At 39.5% G+C, this 17,996-nt stretch overlaps 1 protein-coding gene across 2 annotated transcripts in view; it reads right to left on the bottom strand.

Annotated features, from left to right (window-relative positions):
- Positions 1-17,996, bottom strand: part of znf536 (zinc finger protein 536) — a 294,307-nt gene that overhangs the window by 238,351 nt on the left and 37,960 nt on the right. For both annotated transcript variants that reach the window (XM_055231159.1, XM_033985229.2), the window contains exon 2: positions 10,884-10,959. The gene's annotated coding sequence lies outside the window, so the exon portion shown is untranslated. The remainder of the gene's footprint in view (positions 1-10,883; positions 10,960-17,996) is intronic.

The raw sequence follows: 17,996 nt of genomic DNA, 5'->3' as shown, positions 1-17,996 counted from the left end.
ATAATAAAATAAGGAAAAAAAATACTACTGTAATTCTGAAAATACGATCTGTCTTAAAATCGGTTACATAAATTGTTGCTTATTGTATGATTCGATACTTTGGAACATTCTCCATGGAGATAAATACGTTTTATGCCATTGCAGAATATTATATCCCAAGCAAAAACATTAACATGGAGACAATCAAGGCAAAGTAAGAGTCAACTAAATTTTTTGTCTTAAGGTTATGCAGTGGGGCTTTAATTTGCATAATAATATATATAATCCCTATCTTATATTTTTAATTCACTTCCCTTTAATAAATCATCAAACTAAGAAACTGCAATATCTCCTTGACTCAAACGCCTCTTTCTACCATTTGTTCCAACACATAATATCTCCATCCAGTGTATTCCCAAACCTGTCACAAGTAGTTTAGTCCCTTTCTCTCCCCTCACATTTTTCCCGGTAGCTCTTTGACGTTTAGTACTGGGGAAATCCTCCTCTCTGACACGTATAATCTAACAACCACTGACAAAAGGCCTCCGTTACTATCATTGCCTCTCTATCTCTACGGCTGCTCTCTGCCTTTAGTTCGCTTACACCTATCCCATACCCCCCCCCCCCACCCCCGCCCAGCGTCTTCCTCCGCTCCCCTCCTCTCCTCTGCTCTCCCTGCCTGTGGGATTTGAACGCACTAAAGAGCCGTGTCAAAGAACTCGACATGGCTGACGACTCCCTCTGCCCCCCCTGTCATAATCGCCCCCCGTTTCTTGCCACAGTTCCATTCTACCACTTTCTCTCCCCAATCCTCTCTTGACTCGGCGAGCTTCCGAGTCTGGCTGCCGTAGCGTTTGAACTTGTCATTTTTAAACACACATATCAAAGGCGAGGGTTAAAGAAGACAGATTTTTTTTTTTTTTTTTTCGTTTTCTTGACATTCGACAGAGTACAATGTAGCTTTTGGAGAGCTGAAAGTATAAAGGAAAGTAAAAAATACCAGATCCCTTTTGCAATCCCCACTGCAAATGCCTGGCAATACATCATTTGTATTGATGTAATATTAAATTTCAATATCGCATGTCAAAAGGTACAAAATGATAGATCATAGCCTAACTAAATGAATTATTAAAGGGCTACGCTGGCTGCGCTATCGGCTTCTCTTACAATCAGCTGTGTCAGAGGAGTAGACTTGGTGATACTGGTGTTGTGTAAAAAGCATTTTCTTCCCGGGCTTGTCTATATCTTTCTGTCACTTATTAATGTTCACAAAACCTCAATTTTGTTATTTCTCCACTGTGTAAAAGTTGATAAAATATTGAGTGCATAGCAGTGTAGATAAGCGACTGGCGATGTTTTTATTTCGAATATATCTTGGTCACTTCTAGAACTTAAATGTGACTGAAAAAAGCATTTAAAAAGATAAAAACTTTGGAATAAATAGATATAATAACTATACTAAGCAAATGGAAACAGTAGAGCCTTTGCCTATTGATCTGAATGTTGGCAGTTCGAATCCCGCTCTAAATATAAACATGATTGGCGGTCAGATCCACCGAGCCATAGGTTGCCGGTGCGATTCTAGCTCCCACAGATGAATATTGTCGAGTCCTTGAGCAAGACACTTAACCCACCTCGCCCGTAGTGTCTGCGTACACTGGTGTATGAACGTGTGTGTGTGAATGAGTGAAAGGTTCCTAGATGTAAAGCGCTTTGAGGGTCTTCAAGGTGGAAAAGCGTGACTAAGATGGATGCCGATGCCTTGCCGAAGTACACAACAACAGTATACAAAAGTAGGGGCTGGGATTGAACCGTCGACCTTTATGTTATAGGACGACTACTCTACCAAAAATAACATAGCGATTGAAACTCATTTGCGTAATGTGCATTAAGCAGACGACCAGATCACTTGTTGATTTGTCAGTGCTTCTCAAACAGGGTGGGATTAGGGATGCATGATGGGAAAAAAAACTGAATTGCAATTTTTCTTATTATTGAAATATGAATAATGCAAGTATTCAAAGCATTTCGGAACATTTGTAGAGCTCTAAACTACAGGTACAACAAGACTTTTGGACTTGTTTGTTGCAGAGGATATTCGAAACAGCCTTTGTGGTTTGAGAATTGATCCAACCCAAATCGCAATTTTGATTAGATTGTGATATATGGAACAGCCCTAAAACAAGTCACTACGAATACACAAAAAAATATTGCAATACCACATTCAGTTCCAAATGATTGAAAGGCTCTTTACTTGTTCCGTGACCCTGTAAGCTTATCTCAGTATTTTCCACTGATAGACTGACTTGACTCGTTTCACGTTAGCTGCACCATGTAGCGGCGCGGAGAGGATGTAGTGTTTTGACGCTAATTTGCAGCAGGGGTCAAGGGTCAAATCACTGACACCACTTCAAATGGCGGCTGACAGGTAAAGAGAGGAGCGGCGAGGGAGAGCAAGACAAGATGGAGAGGCAGAAAAATGCTTGTCTGACAAGATTCAAGATCATTTTTTTAAAGGAGTGACACGAGAGAGGTGGTTTTATGAGGTATAGACAAAATGCAGGGAAAAAAATGTGGAAGTGTAAGAATTTTAAACTTCACTTTTTTGCTGTACAATCCAATTGAACTGATACTGACAACTATTTGGTCAGGTTTTGAATGCCGGACGCCGGACCAACCAATGTGATAACTAGAAAGTGGGTGAAGTGTCTTGCCTAAGGACACAATGACAGTAGCGCTCAAGTGAGGTCCGATTACGGGTTGCACATTTGCCACAACTGGTCAAAATATTGTGAACTTGTACTTAGTTTTGATTTAGTTTAGTTTAGTTTCTGTCTTGCCAAAGGACACCTCAAGTAAGGTTTGAACTGGCAACTTTCTGGTTAGTGGGTGAACAAATATTATCAATAATTTAGTCTAGACTATTTGCAGAACTGTAACTCTTGAATTGCATGTTTCTCTCATTGAGTTTGTTAATGAAATCTATCCTATCTGGTCTTTACACTAACGACTTTGCTAACTCTTCCGCCACTCTTAATTCTCCGGTTCTTCCTGGTTCTCTCGTTCCCGGAGGAGGAGGAGGGCTCTATCTAATTGCCGGCCCCGGTTAAAACATTGTGAACTTGTACTTTTTTTGTGTTGTTATGTTTTACCAAAGGACACAATGACAGTAGCGCTCAAGCGAGGTTTGAACTTGCAACCTTCTGGTCACTGGACGAACACATTGTCAATAACCTAATCTAAACTATTTGCACAACTGTAACTGTTGAATTGCGTGTTTCTCTCATCGAGGCATAGTTCGTTAATGAAATCTACCCTATCTGGTCACAGGTCTTTACGCTAACGGCTTTTCCTAACCCTTCCGTCACGTTTAATTCTCCAGTTCATCCCGGTCCTCTCGTCCCCGGGGGAGGAGGGCTCTATCTAATTGCCGGTTCCACATTTGCCGGGACTGGTCCGGACCTGGCCACCCCCATGAGAAGTCACAGCCCCCATTTACCCTTCCAGATCCCATGCTAACCAACAACACAGAGCCCCCGTGTTAGCGTGTGTTAGCGTGTGTTAGCGTGCTACAGCCTGGCAAAAATTCAATTGCATCCACCCCTCCCTCCTTCCCATCGTCATTTTTCCTTTCTTTTTTTTTTTTTGCATTGTATCCTGCTGCCTTGCCCTAACTATCCTCCCCCGCCTCCCCCCGTCCTCCCCCCAACAACAGAACACAGTGGAGTCGTTAGGACCCTCTCTTCATTACTTCAAAAAACCAATCATTAGACACCAGAGTATATACGTAATTAGAAAATCACTTCCTTTGCAATCCCGGCTAAGTAGTTTACATACTGTAATTACAGGGACAAAATCAATTTTTAATCATTTCACTGATTGGGCTCATCAGCTCAGTAGGAACATTGTATCCTGCTTGTTGTGCGAAAGCAACATCTGGGCTAAAACAATTACCCTTTTGTGTTGCCGAGCGCCTCTGAAAATGCCTTGCTGCCACTTCCCCATGTCGTGGACTCCTCTCATTCTCTCTTCTTTCTTTCTTTCTTCCTTCCTTCCTATGTTCTTTCTCTCCTCTTCTCTCTTCTCTCCTCCCTCGCTCCTGTTCACTCCCTGCCCTTGACTTGGACATGGAGGATCACATTTAAAGCTTTATAAATCAATACGCTATAATAAGCTGCTCTTGACGGAGGGGAGAGAGAGAGAAAAGCAACATATTGCTTTTTTAACACCTCTTGTGTTTGGTGCGTGTTTCCGTGCCCTTGTTGTTGTTGTTGTTGTTGTCATGTTTATTCTTCTGCTTTTTTACACCGGTGCATTTTAGAAAACAGATTTTGTTTGGCCCTGGAGAAATATCACTTTATTACCATGTTTGCAGATCTACAATATGTGCAAAAGAAGATGTGAAGAAGGCAGTGTTTAAAAGAGCTGAAGAGGCGGAGGCTGCAGCTCTGTGTTCTTATTCAAGTAAGCCGTAAAAACATAAGGTTAAAGCATGTCTTGCGTCTGGATGGCTCACCCTTCAGCGGCTAATAAAACGCTTTGTATTCTTGTCTGAGAGAGGCTAATCGATCCACATTAGTCTGAACTCTCTCTCTCACTTTGAAAACTCAGGAAATCTGATTTCAGAGGGAGAAAAAATCGGTTAATGCATTGATCACTCAGGCTGTATGCAAATCACATTTGCCTCAATTTTTTTGCTGATCAATAGCATTAATTAACGGCTTCGTTTTAACGGCACCCCACAATCCCGTTACACACAGGAGGAAGAAGAGAGGAGGAGGAGCACTGTCTGTGTCCATGTAAATGTGGCTCAGGACATACACATGTGAATCCTGTTGGACCATGCACTGTGCTGAGGGTGAAAGGAGAGAGTGAGGAGCACTCACAGGCCTTACCACAGCGACGAGATGTACAAGAGGAGTTTACTGTTTTACCTGGAACTTTAGCTGCCAGGCCCACTTCAGTGAAATAACACTGTGTGGAGCATAGCCCTGTGTGCTAACTAGCCTAGCTGCTGCCAGAGCTGGTGTGTGGGATTAATAATGGACGCTTTTTGAAATTATTATTATTCCCCAAATGCTCTTTTGTGCTTTGCTTTGAAGGGCGTGCATGTACATGTACTGTATGTGTGCTGAGGGGTGTGAAGTGAGTCAGGGGAGGGGGGTTGCTTGCTCATTTGGAGAGCTTTTCCAATTATACAATTAGTGAGGAATGTAGGCCAGCGGCCTGCATGGTGTTCTCCTCTGTCGACCCGAGTACCAAGTGCTTTACTTCAGACTCATCTGGGTCTCTATCATTTATCACAACAGCACTTTCACAAGAGTCAGATACTGGGTTGCTGTGAGGAAGGGTTGACCTGTGGATCCTTATCCTGTGAATGGGGAAGGTCTTAGGAGTCTCACCCACAGGGTGAGCCCCCGGGTGCCCCTGTGTGTGGATGGGTTGCGTGTGAAGTGGGTTGAGTGTGAGCTGGATGTAAGGCCACACTGGTGCTGATAGAGAAAGTCTCTGGGTCAGTAGTCTTTGGTCTGCTGTTTGTGGACCCCCTGAGGCCCCACACTGAGAATGTGTGTTATGCCTACACAGTCAGGGGACAGTATGTGTGTTAGTGTGTATTATGTGTGTTAGTGTGTAGTATGTGTGTTAGTGGACAGTATGTGTGTCAGTGGACAGTATGTGTGTTAGTGTGTAGTATGTGTGTTAGTGTGTATTATGTGTGTTAGTGTGTATTATGTGTGTTAGTGTGTATTATGTGTGTTAGTGTGTATTATGTGTGTTAGTGGGCCAGTGCGCTGGCCAATGGCTCTCCTGATTCCAGTCTTTTAAATACTCGAGCTCTTCTCATACACTGATGTATGAAACACCATGTTTCCTCATAGAGCAGATCTGGGTTTCACACACAACAACAACAGCCAAGTGCCATCTGTTGGCATGCGGATTTCTGTAATCTCTCTTTACTGATTACAACGATGACTACATGAACCTCTTAAATAATTATCCCACAATGTAAAAAAAGCTAAATAATTATAATCATTAACTCCCACCAAGTCTGCCACTCCTCCATCACGGGCAGGCTGTCAGGAGCGAGACACCGAGATGCCAATCACGCCTTATTTAGACCAGCAGGAGGAGGCCACGCAACACGACAATCTTAACCCAGCTCCACTGCAGGTAACGGGGGGAGAACGGACCCTTCTGTACCTCCGCTCAAGCACCAGTGCCTCCCTTTTTACACTCTCTGTTTATGGAAGAAAGATCAAATGGAACTGTTTATTTTTACTATCCATATGGTACAGTTTGGTCTTTAGATTTGATTGAAAAATAGGTAGGAAAAAAGATTAGAAGGACACATTGGCTTTTAGAATAATTTGTTCTTTTTCATATACAGAGAGGGTTATGTCAGGAATGGCGGGAAATATGCAACACATACAAACTACTTAACACTGAAATACTCACAGTTTGGATACACTGATTTTATTGTATTTTTGTTTTGGAATCTATTGTTTTATACGATTAAATTTCAAAAAACGGATTGTGAGGTTAAATGTGCACAATTGTTCAAACTTTTTTCCCTTTTGTCTCGCTTTTACAATGAATCAAAATCTCCACTTGGCATCTATATCATCACGTATCTCATTTTAAATCTATACTTAGGCATTGTGGTGGAGGAAAAGCAACTGTTCTGAGCACAATAGCAGCAGAAGTCAGGCTTTCTTTGTGTAACAGGTGTGGCTTTGTCATTCATAAACACAACCTATTCATTCCAAATTAGAGCAAGACACTCAAAGTTCATGACCTTAATCAAACGGCATTCTGGGTAATGTAGGAAAGTCAACACGCTGATTACAAAGCGTATAAAAACATTGTATTTGATGGTACACGCTGGCCTTTACATGATTGTGCAGCCATGATATATGATTTTTTTTTTTTGAGAGAGAGAAATGGTCTAGAGTAAACAGGGTTATGGTACAGCTCTCGGAAAGATAAGTTTATGTAGTTTAGATAGTGTATATTCTTGAATGCAGAATTTCAATGCAGAAGTTGAATATGTGTTTGTAAATGTGGCACTGATGCACTTCCATAATCAGGAAGTGAATTAAAAGCTAGTAAGAAAATTAGTTTTAGAATTTAAGTTGTCGACATGATAAATAAATAAATATAAATACAATTATTTATTTATTTTATTTATGTATTTATTTATTTTATTTATTTTTTTCGTTGAAAGAATGAATGAGCATAAACACAAAATCACAATTAAAAACCAAAATCTCACTGGATCCAATAGACCTGTTTGGTTTGAAAATAGCATTGCATAATTCATACTTTTTTTTCTTTTTTTTTTTTTTTTTACTGCTTTCACATAAATCCTAATATGGTTAAATGTATATGCAAATTTCCACATTTGACAGTTTACTTGCATACTGTTTATTGGGGTACAAAATTTGCTATGATTTTTTTTTTATTTTTTTTTTTATTTTTTTTTTACTTCACAATTTTGTTGTAGCCTTTGCATGCCACACAAAAAAAATCAACAACACTTATTAATTTAAAACATCAAAGCCACAACTTCCTTTTATCACTAGTATTATTGACCTATAAGGAAAGTTCCCCTGTCTGTTTCCCTGCCATATATATAGTCCTATCTTAAGTTATCATGCACAGTTAAACATGCCTCTCTACACAAGCTGATGTTTTACACAGGCCAGGGGACAGCTGGCATACACATCCCAACCACGCCGGAATCTTTTTCAATAAATGTTATAACATGAATTTTCCAGTTCCAAGAGAAAAGGTTTCCATTGATTAGCACTTTACAAGCAATCAATTTTTACAAACCGGCTTGACCCCAACCTCTCTTTCTCTATTTCTGCAAAAGTGGGTCTCTGGACGACGGTCTGCAGCGGATTAAAAGAAAACAGAGCAGAGGAGAGGACGAGTAATTACTGGATAGAGAAGAAAGAGAGGGAGAGATATGTATGGGTTTATATTAGAGGGAACGGAAGACAGGAAGTACAACTAAATAACTACAGGGAGGGGATTCTTTGAAAGTAGCAGGACTGGGATAAAGGTGGTTGCGTCATAATGGATTGCGTTCATGTTGTAGAATTTGATGAGGGGCTGTACAACTACATGGGAGATTCATGTTTTTTGATATGTTGAACCTTAGAATTTTTTTATTTATTTATTTTTTTTTTGGGGGGGGGGGGGTCGGCTCTTCACATGGCTCAAAATCCTTTTAACTGCCAACAATCACATCTTAAAAGTTGCATAACGTCATTGTTTTCTGAAGCTACTGCGACAAAATAATTTCACTTTTGTTTATTTATGCTGTCAAAGAAGAGGTTGAACTTTATGCCAGTTTGTAACATCACGTAAACGCAACCCATTCTGGTGCATGGGTGAGTGATAGGGTCATTCTCGTTCTTAGGTTGAATTTAGAGGGTTCACATTGCAATAATTGGTTAAATATTGGCAGATATATTTACTCTATGTATTTATTTATTATATATTTAGTTTTTATTTTTATTTTATATATTTATTTCTGTTTGTTTATTGACAAATCCATACCAAATTGTGTCAATAAAGTTATTTTGATTTCTTTATATAAATGTGGTTTAGAAGATTTCAGACATATATTTTAGAAGTTGTTTTTGTGTGTGTGTGTGTGTGTGTGTTCTGATTTTGTAAAAAAAAAAAAAAAAAAAAAAAAAAAAAAAAAAAAAGGGAAAAGATTATGAAACTTCTAGATTTGTTATTTTATTTATTATTATTTATTTATATAATTTATTTTATTTTTTTATGCATCAGTATTAAAATCCTACAAAATAAAATAAGTTTGACGCTCCATAGAACATATTTTATTTTGTAGGAATTCAACCCTATATATTTCATGAATGACAGTTTGCGAACATTGGTCATATACAAAAACGCACACAGCAGCACTGATTATAGCCAAGCGTGCCAAGTGAGACAACCAGCTTTATCCTCTCCTCTACCTGTCGCATACCCCACCATCACTCACCCCGGCCCCCCATACGAGTCGAGCCGGTCCCCCCCTCTAAATCGCTCGCACCTGTTAGCCACGTCAACTCCGTCCCTCACTGTCAAACCGTGTTACAGACAAACTATATGCAGGCGTTTTGGCATCGCTACAAGCTCATATGGAAACTTTTCACATGTATTAGAAGCAATAAAAGTGATGGTTTGATAATTTCATATTAGAGTTATTATGGTGAGATTGTACATGCTTTGAGAGATTGTTTGAGCGTGTGAGGGAGTAGCTTGCAAAGTTGAATTCCTGCTGGTGTAATGAAGAATAACATACAACGTAATAGTTTCCATATTGGTGGAGAATTGGAATTGTGTTTTGAAGAGGCATAGTGAAAGGAGGGACAAGTACATACAAGGTAACGGTGTTATCAAGAGAGTCGATTGCATTAGAAAGTTAAAAGGAACTTTTGGACTTTTTCAGTGTTTTACCACAAACGATTCCTGGAGTTTTTCACCCCGTGGTCAGCAATGAAAAACTAACTTGAGTGGATTTTGTGCTCCCTAAAAAAGCTATTTTCATTCACAAATAAAGTGCGTTTCAATCAGTTACAAGAAAAACAAAAATAAAGACTGCAGATCGGTAATGTCAACCATTTTAGGTCAAAGGTTAAATGAATTTATGTGAACATACAACTATAAATTAATATTTTTGTAGTATTTTTGAAGTCATGTTGTTACACACAAGGGATCTGACCGGTATTTTATCTTGTTGGAGTCATCTGGAGATTGTATTGCTTTGCCCAAAATGCTCCACACTATGGCATTAAACCTATCGATCTCCATTCAGACGAGCAAGTCGCACCACCAGGTCATGTTACATAGGCCTGTCACAATAACAAATTTGGAAGTTCGATATATTACTGGTATAAATATAGAAGATAAACGATAATATTGCAACTAATTTATGCCCATTTATGAGCTGCAATAAATAAACAGCAGAATGAAACACTTTAGCACTTAGTTTGCATCTGTAATGAGTCACTTATTCAATCTTTTGCGGCTTAAATCATAGAGCCAAAAAATAACAAAAATTCTCCAGTACCGCAAAGAAAATGTACACACGATAAATAAATAAAAAAACATACAGTGGTCCCTCGTTTATCGCAGGGGTTACGTTCTAAAAATAAAGTAGTCAGCTTTGATTTTTACAATTATTATATATGATTTAAGGCTGTAAAACCCCTCACCACACACTTTATACACTTTTCTCAGACAGGTATTAACATTTTCTCACATTTCTCTCTTGTTTAAACTCTCTCAAAGTTCAAATCTTCGTCGGTGCAGAAGGTTTCATCGACTTTGTGGGTTTTGTCGGGGGGGAGAGACTGATTGACAAGGGTCTACAGTCCCTTAGCCAATCAGGACGCAGAACACAATACAATGTAAAAAAAAACAAAAAAAGGATTCAAAATTGCACTAAAAAGATCCGCAAAACAGCGAGACAGTGAAAGGTGAACAACGATATAGCGAGGGACCACTGTATTGTTCCAGCTTTCATAAACTGAACGATAAGTTTATATACTTAGTTATAATTATCATGACAGGCCTAATGTTACACGTCAGATCTGTGGAAAAGCGAGCCAGCTCACAGAACGAAAACATGTTTTTAAAGGTATTTTCTTACCATTAAAAACACCTGTTATTGAATTAATACATCACATCATTTTAATGCCATTCTGTGGAACATTACGCTAACACCTTCTCCTGAAAGCATCACCAGCATGGCGTTCGACGGACAAGACTCTGATAAACGAAACCAACAAAAGACTTTTCATATGCGTTTGTGTCTGCGAGTTTGACATGTTTAATATCCTCCTCTGTCTTTAGCAACCCATCGACTGGTGTGACGGTACCTGTGACAAACCAACCGCTCCGGATGTCAACCAAGAAGCTCTGCAGACAGCAAGGGAAGACGAGACGATTTCAGATCTGGAAAAAATACAAAAAAATACATAGTTAGACATGTTTGAAGCTTGATAAGTTTGTTACACACGGGTAGTAAATCTACTCAAAGCATCAAGCCACGTTCTTTCCTTCAGCACATGCAAAAGTAATCAACAAATATATGAACTGCAATGGCCTATGTCTGTCTCAGCGATGTTTAATATGAGGGTTTAGATTTTGGAAATGTAATATGGAGTCTCATTTGATCATTTGACACTCAGGTTTTGTCATGGAATACAACAGATGATAAAATATAAGGGAGGCAATGGGAGATGTAAATAGAACAGAAGGTAATGATTTTCTAATAGGTTTAAGTTGCAATAGAACATTAAAAACAGGTGGTGAAATTATTTGGTTAAAAAGACGGGTTTAATATGACAAATAAATTGCGTGTTTCAGTGTCAGATACGCATCTTAAAAAAAGTGGAATGAAGCAATAAAATACTAACAAAATAAAATGGAAAAAACATGTGGGAAACCATCTTACAAATTAATGTGTTATATAGTGGTAATTTTCTTCAAGGTCTGAGGTTCAATTCCCAGATCACGTGGGGGTAACTTCAACCAAAAGCATGTGTATTAGGCCTGTCCTCCAGCTAGGTACTCCTAACCGTGAAGCTATAGGTCAAGATGTAGAGATAGATCCCTGGGTGCCGCTTCAAAAAGGGTGCCCCCGCAGCATTAACCCTTTAAGGACTGAGTACATTATACACCATTATAGCTCGGCTAGACTTTTTTTTTTTTTTTTTTTTTTTTTTTTTTAGCCATTAAAATCATGTTAAAGGAAGTATCAGAATGATGTACTGGCTTTTTTCACACAACTACCTCTATTTTACATATCCATCTGGGAGAATCTCGGCGGCACCTGCGCTCTGATTGGTCATCTTTGAGGGACAATGTAAGCAGATTATGGAATGAAAGTAAAATATTTAAAGAGCCCCATGCCTCTGCTTTGAGACGCCGTCTGAATTTACATGATAGCACAATTGGTTGCGGAGTTACGGTAATGGAAAGTCCGCAACCGCAATTCTAGCGATTGCCGATAGCATTCGATGCTATAGGGTAAAAGGATGGGTCAAATGCAGAGAAAATTTTGCATTTTTTGTCAGTCCAACTATTTAGATCCACGTTCCCATACATGAATTTTACCTAAATCATTGTCATATGGTTTTAATCTAACTTCCTTGGCTCCACTGAGATGTTATTGCTTTGCTGGTAATAATCCACAGTATGTCATTAAACATCTCTATCTTGTATTTGTTCAGTTTCTTTTAATTTATTATAATTTTTTGTTTATCTTACATGCATTTTTACTTTGAGCAGCCCAAATCTGACCTGTTACTTGGCCTGCTTGCATTACGAGCTTGTCTCCCTGGAGATAAAAAAAAATGTAATACTTTGCTGTGGAACATTTTAGGCAAAGCAACAACATCTCCATGAAGCAGAATGCAAAAAATAAGTTACATAGCGCACCTTTAAAATCAACCTTATAAAACAAGACGCTCTGATCTCCAAAGTGCCAGTGAAGCCCACACAGCAGTGCACAGTCTGTTATGTGATCCAGCCTTGAAGCCCCAGCGCTTAACTCCGAAAAAATAATCAAGTCGACACAAAGTATGTGTAGAGAAGTCTGCCACTCCCCTTTAAAGTACGAAGGAACGCACAGGTAAACACAGAGGATATGAACTCCACTTCAAAAACCTGCCTTTGTTTAAAATTCATATTTCCTCACGGCTGACAAAAACTCTGCGGTTTACTTTTCATTCTTTGTGACATTTACTTAAACCTGTCGGAGTTTGCTAAGATAATAATTGTCGAGATTTCTGTTTAGTATATTGATGTTATTCCTAAGTGCGTCTGGCTGTTCTTTGCATATGATTTTTGCAAAAAATACCCTCCCAAATGTTCAGAAATATGTTTTGGTTGTTAAGTATATGTAGGTGTTGTTTCTATAGAAAAAAAAATAATAAGAAAAATCAAAAATCAAAAATGCTAAAGCTGTACCAGTTACCCCTTGTCAAACTTTACTTTTGCTAGTCACAGAATCGTGGCAATGGCTGGACTTTTGAAGGAAAAAAATGCAAAAAATAAATAAATAAATAAAATAAATAAATATAATTAAAGATATATATAACAAAAATATATATAATAAAAAAGGCTAAATAAAAAATAATAAATAAATAAATTTCAAATTGCATTACGTCATTCTACAGATCTGGAAGTAAGATGAAATCGGAAAAAATGGCAAATTGTGGCATAATACAAAACTTTTTACAAATTTTGTCTACCTTGTGCGTTTTGTACAACTGGTTTGAAAACACCAAATGACCCAGGAACACTCTTACATCCATCAATTATTAATCAGTCAAGTATAAAGCACATCTGTGTCTGCAATTAACTAATATGGTAATGTTTAGAAAGTGGACTTGAATTTCCTTGATATTCGGAAGGTAGTGCACGGGGAGAGGGGGGAGCGGGGGTGCACAGATGTGGGGGGTCTTCGGGAGGGCCACCCAGACCCAAACAGCACTACTTCCTCTCTCTCTCTATCTCTCTCTCCTCTTTCACTCCTCTCCCTCCCTCTCTAGGCAGCATCCCGAGGAGAACTCCGAACAGCAGACACACTTGCGCTCGTTCGCTCACACTACTCCGCAGCGTCGCCTTAAGTCACGTTCTAAATTGGCTCCCAGGGGCCCAGAGACTACCTTGTTCACCAAAGGCGTTGTGTATGTTTTGTGAGAGCTTAGCATATGCCGCCGTAACCTGAGATCGCTCCCTCTCTCTCTCTCTTTCGTTCTCTCTTCCACCTTCTTCCTCTCTCTTTCTCTTTTACCCTGTCCCTCTCATTTGCTCTCCCTTTCGTTGTCTCTCTACTTTTCTCTCTCCCACTCCCGCTCACAAATTTTCTCTCATGTTGTCAATCTCTCTATTCTTATCCCTGTATCTCCCTGTCTTCTCTCTCATACCCTCTCTCTTTTGTCCTTTCTTTGTCCTTTTCCCTACCTCTTTGTCTCCCTTTCTTTCGCTCTCACTCTCTCTTTCTCCCTCTGCTCCTCCTCTCGTTTTGCCCTCACGCCTTTCTCTCTCTTTGCCCCTTACTCCCCCCTCTTTTCTCTCTCCCTCTCTCTTTTCTCCTCTCTCTTTCTCTTTCTGTCTTCACTTTTTTTCTCTGTTTTTGCCCCTTACCACTCTTTCTTTCTACTCATCTCTCTCTCTTTCTTTCTCGCACACACACTTGCACTTGCCAGAAGTCGCTCTGTTATTTCTCCCTTTACAAATTTCCCATCAGGCCCTTAATTAAATTCAAAATAGTTCACATCTACCTATTAAAGCATGTAGCGCTAACCGCCCACCCGGCGAACCTCGGCAGACAGCGGCGTGCGCGGGATGCCAGGGGGCGAGGGAGGCACAGGTTGTCTTTAGAAAGCAGCGCTCAGATGATGGCACGCAATGAGGAAAGTGGTGTCTGTGTTTGATAGTGCCATATGAGATTCTAGTGTGTAACATGATGTGTGTGCTCAGGTTTAACCTGCGAGAGCTGTGCTGGGAGAGAAGAGAGAGGAGAGGCCAGTGTGCTTTAAAAGTGTATTTTCCTTTCTAAATGGCGCTTAATTGCTGTTTTATAATCAGCCTAAATGCGCAGTTATTAAAGAGGTTTGCAGACAGCTCAAAGGGAAGCAGGCCCGACAGGTAATTGTTCTTCCAGAGTGAAATATCACAGCTAAAGCTACTGACACTTGATCCAATGTGCAGCATCTATGATTTGATATTAAAGCAGTGTGCAGTAATGAAAAAGGCTAACGTCTTAAGACAGTGTAACCTTTGCTGTGTTTACCTTATTAAAGAGTGTGCTAGTGCAGTGCACACAGGGGGAAAACAATGTGGGTAAAGTGAATGTGTTTAAGCAGGCGAGCACTAAAGTAATAGGCAAGAGCAGTGAAGTGTTGATTCTACACAAGATGTGGAGAAAAAGCACCTTACACACATACACACACACACAAACATACAAGCAAACAGCCCCCTTCTCCCCCCTCTTCCCCCGCCCGTCTCAATATACTCCCCAGCACGGCCCGCTGCCTGGCAGCCCAACTTAACATTTTCAGAGAAAATATTCCTCGCCTCCAATAGTCCGATGTAATTCATTTTCCATCTCTGTTCATTAATCATTGTTAAAATTAGTGATCCATTTCTTCCACTCTGCCATCTGCACTCAGCTTCCTAACAAACATGACACCTCAGCGCATAATAAAAGCTGACAGCTACGAGGAGGCCTTTCCAAATAGCTTTCTGCATATGTGCACCTCGCCGACTGATCCGTTGTCAGACAAAAGGAGGTTCTGTAGATGGCTGGCTGCAGCCTGGACCCATACACACACATATGTATGTAGTACTGTGGGCAAATACTACAGTGTTCTAGAGTCCTTCAAACAGTCCAGCAGAGGCCAAAGTCTGCCTCTCTATACACTCTGAGTCCCAGTCACATGCAGCCTCTCCTGCACATACACAAAACAACAGATGTGCCTAATCTTCTATGGAATGTGCCAAAATCCCGATAAGGAAAATCTCACTCTTATTTCTTTATTTCTTAGGGGGTGAAGTGAGGAAAACGAGAGAACTAAACCAGGCTACATCGCAAATATTACAAGTTCACAGAGGCCTACAGAGGAGCTTGTTTAGTCCTACACTCCTTGAACACCCCCTCAAACAGTTAGTACTTTTCCATCTGCGGCAGCCGTGGTATTTGTGTCTATGTTGAGATTCACGTTAATATTATGGGATGCCTTAACCCAGATCTGGGCTTATAAAGTGAAAAGAAGGCTTTGCCCTGTAGGGTCACTCCGGACTCATAAACACTTTTTCGAATTCTCATAAAAATACCAGCAGACTCCTCATCGGCCTATTCACATCAGTTCCTAAATTTAAAATGTGCATTCAGAAATCCAGGAAAAAGAGTTAGAGCGATTTGAAACCTTTTTCTGTATATAAATGGTATAAATATGATAGAGAAATGTATTTTAAGTACATTTTTCATTTTCATTTAATGTTTTCATATAGGTCATTTATCCATCCATCAATTTTCTTCCACTCATCCAGGGCCGGATCATGGGCTAAGCAGGGACTCCCAGACCTCCACCACCCCAGACACTTCCTCCAGCTCCTTCAGCCAAGAGTCGATTTATGTGTAAAATTTTAAAATAAATACATTTTAAAAAACATGAAAAATATGAATTTTCAGAAGTTAAACAATGGGTGAAGCCTGTTTTTTTTTTTTTTTTTTTATAATTGTAATACTACTATCACAGATGCAGTTGCTTTATCAAAAATAAATTGCTAATATTTGAAAATAATAATAATAATAATAATAATAATAATAATAATAAAATAAAAAATCAAATACAATAAAATAAAAATAATAATAATTAAAAAAAAAATTATAAAACACCCTAACTGTGAAATTAAAGTACCAAAAATAACACTAGGAATTCTGTGTCAATAACCCTACTCCAAAAAAACTTCAGGTATTGTTAAATATGTGACTAGTATCTGGTATGGATGGGAAATAATGAAACACCACATGTAATTAGCTTCAATGATAAAGCTTACAAAGTTGCAGTTGAAAAAACAACAACGATATTCTCCTTTTGAACAAGACTAAACCAAGCATAAAGTGACAGAATGCTGCATTACAAGCTCGGAATAGGGGGATAAACAGGTAGGGCTGAACACACGTAGTTAGACTTATTATTTATTTCTTACACTCCGCTTTACTCATTTAGATCCCGATGTGTTACTTACTGCATCAGTTTCCATTCACGCTGCATAACTTTTCTGCCAAACACAAGCGCCAAATCAAAAATAATATCAAAGAATAATTCATGATCAAAAATGAGAATGGAACAGATGATGTGTGTGTGCATTTCTCTCAACTTCACTTCACCAGTTAAGTCGAATTTGGGGATCATTTTGAGTAAACTATACTTATAATTACTCCGTTATACCTTTAGTTCTTAGATTGGTTAAGTATGTATTCTTTTTTGAGTTGGAGCGCGATGGCTTAGTAGGTTGAGTGTCGGCGACCACTAACGACAGGGTCACCGGTTCAAATCTTCATCTTGGCGTATACTGTTGTTGTGTCCCTGGGCAAGATGATTCACCTGCGCTGCCCGATATAGTCACACCGTATGGAACTGGTTATGACTGAAAGGGCTTCAGACTTAAAAGAAAAAAGATGATCAATCAATGAATAAAATAGAAATTAGTTTGTTATATGTTTTTTTAATTACTATTTTTTTAACAAATTAATATTATAATTTTTTTGGTTAATTTGTTTAATTTTTTTTCTTTTTTTTCATTTTTTTAAAACCCATTAACTTTGTAACAACATGTAGTCATGTGTATGTCCACTTGACCCCTATGTCATCTTACCAGCTGTTTTCCAGAGGTTATGCAACAAAAGTTTTCCAGATTACTTAAATAGTCATATGCTGTTACCCCATCCTCTACACAGCCCTGTACTCTCTGTCCACACCCACATGAAGACGTGTGGGTGTGTGTATGTGTGTGTCAGCCCACGGCGAGTACATTCATCTATATAATGCCCTCAAAGAGAAGGCTTCTTCACACCGCTAACTGCCAAAGACCACGAGGAGCAGCGGAGGAGCCATGATTCAGCTGTTAGCCCAACTGGCATACCCCCCCCCCCCCAATCCCCTCACCTCGCTCCTCCTCCCGCCTCCCTCACCCATCTCGCTACCATCACTACGCACAATATGTTCACAGGGATATAGAGGAGCAGCGCTGGCATGGAAGGCACCACGCACACCTCAATGAAATCACAGAGGGATGAGTGGGGAGGTGATACAACTGCATTTAAATATATAAAGGCGTGGGTTTTATCATTTGGGATGGAAGTTGCTTGGTATGGGGACTATTTAACCACTAACCCAAAGGTTGCTGGTTAAATCCCTACAGCTGTGGCCTTTAGCAAGACACGTTGCTTTACCTGTGTGAATGTGGCTGAT

This window comes from Periophthalmus magnuspinnatus, chromosome 3, assembly GCF_009829125.3.
Source record: "Periophthalmus magnuspinnatus isolate fPerMag1 chromosome 3, fPerMag1.2.pri, whole genome shotgun sequence".
NCBI lineage: Eukaryota > Metazoa > Chordata > Actinopteri > Gobiiformes > Gobiidae > Periophthalmus > Periophthalmus magnuspinnatus.
The sequence above is the reverse complement of the archived record's forward strand: the minus strand, read 5'-3'. Positions and strand labels throughout refer to the sequence as shown.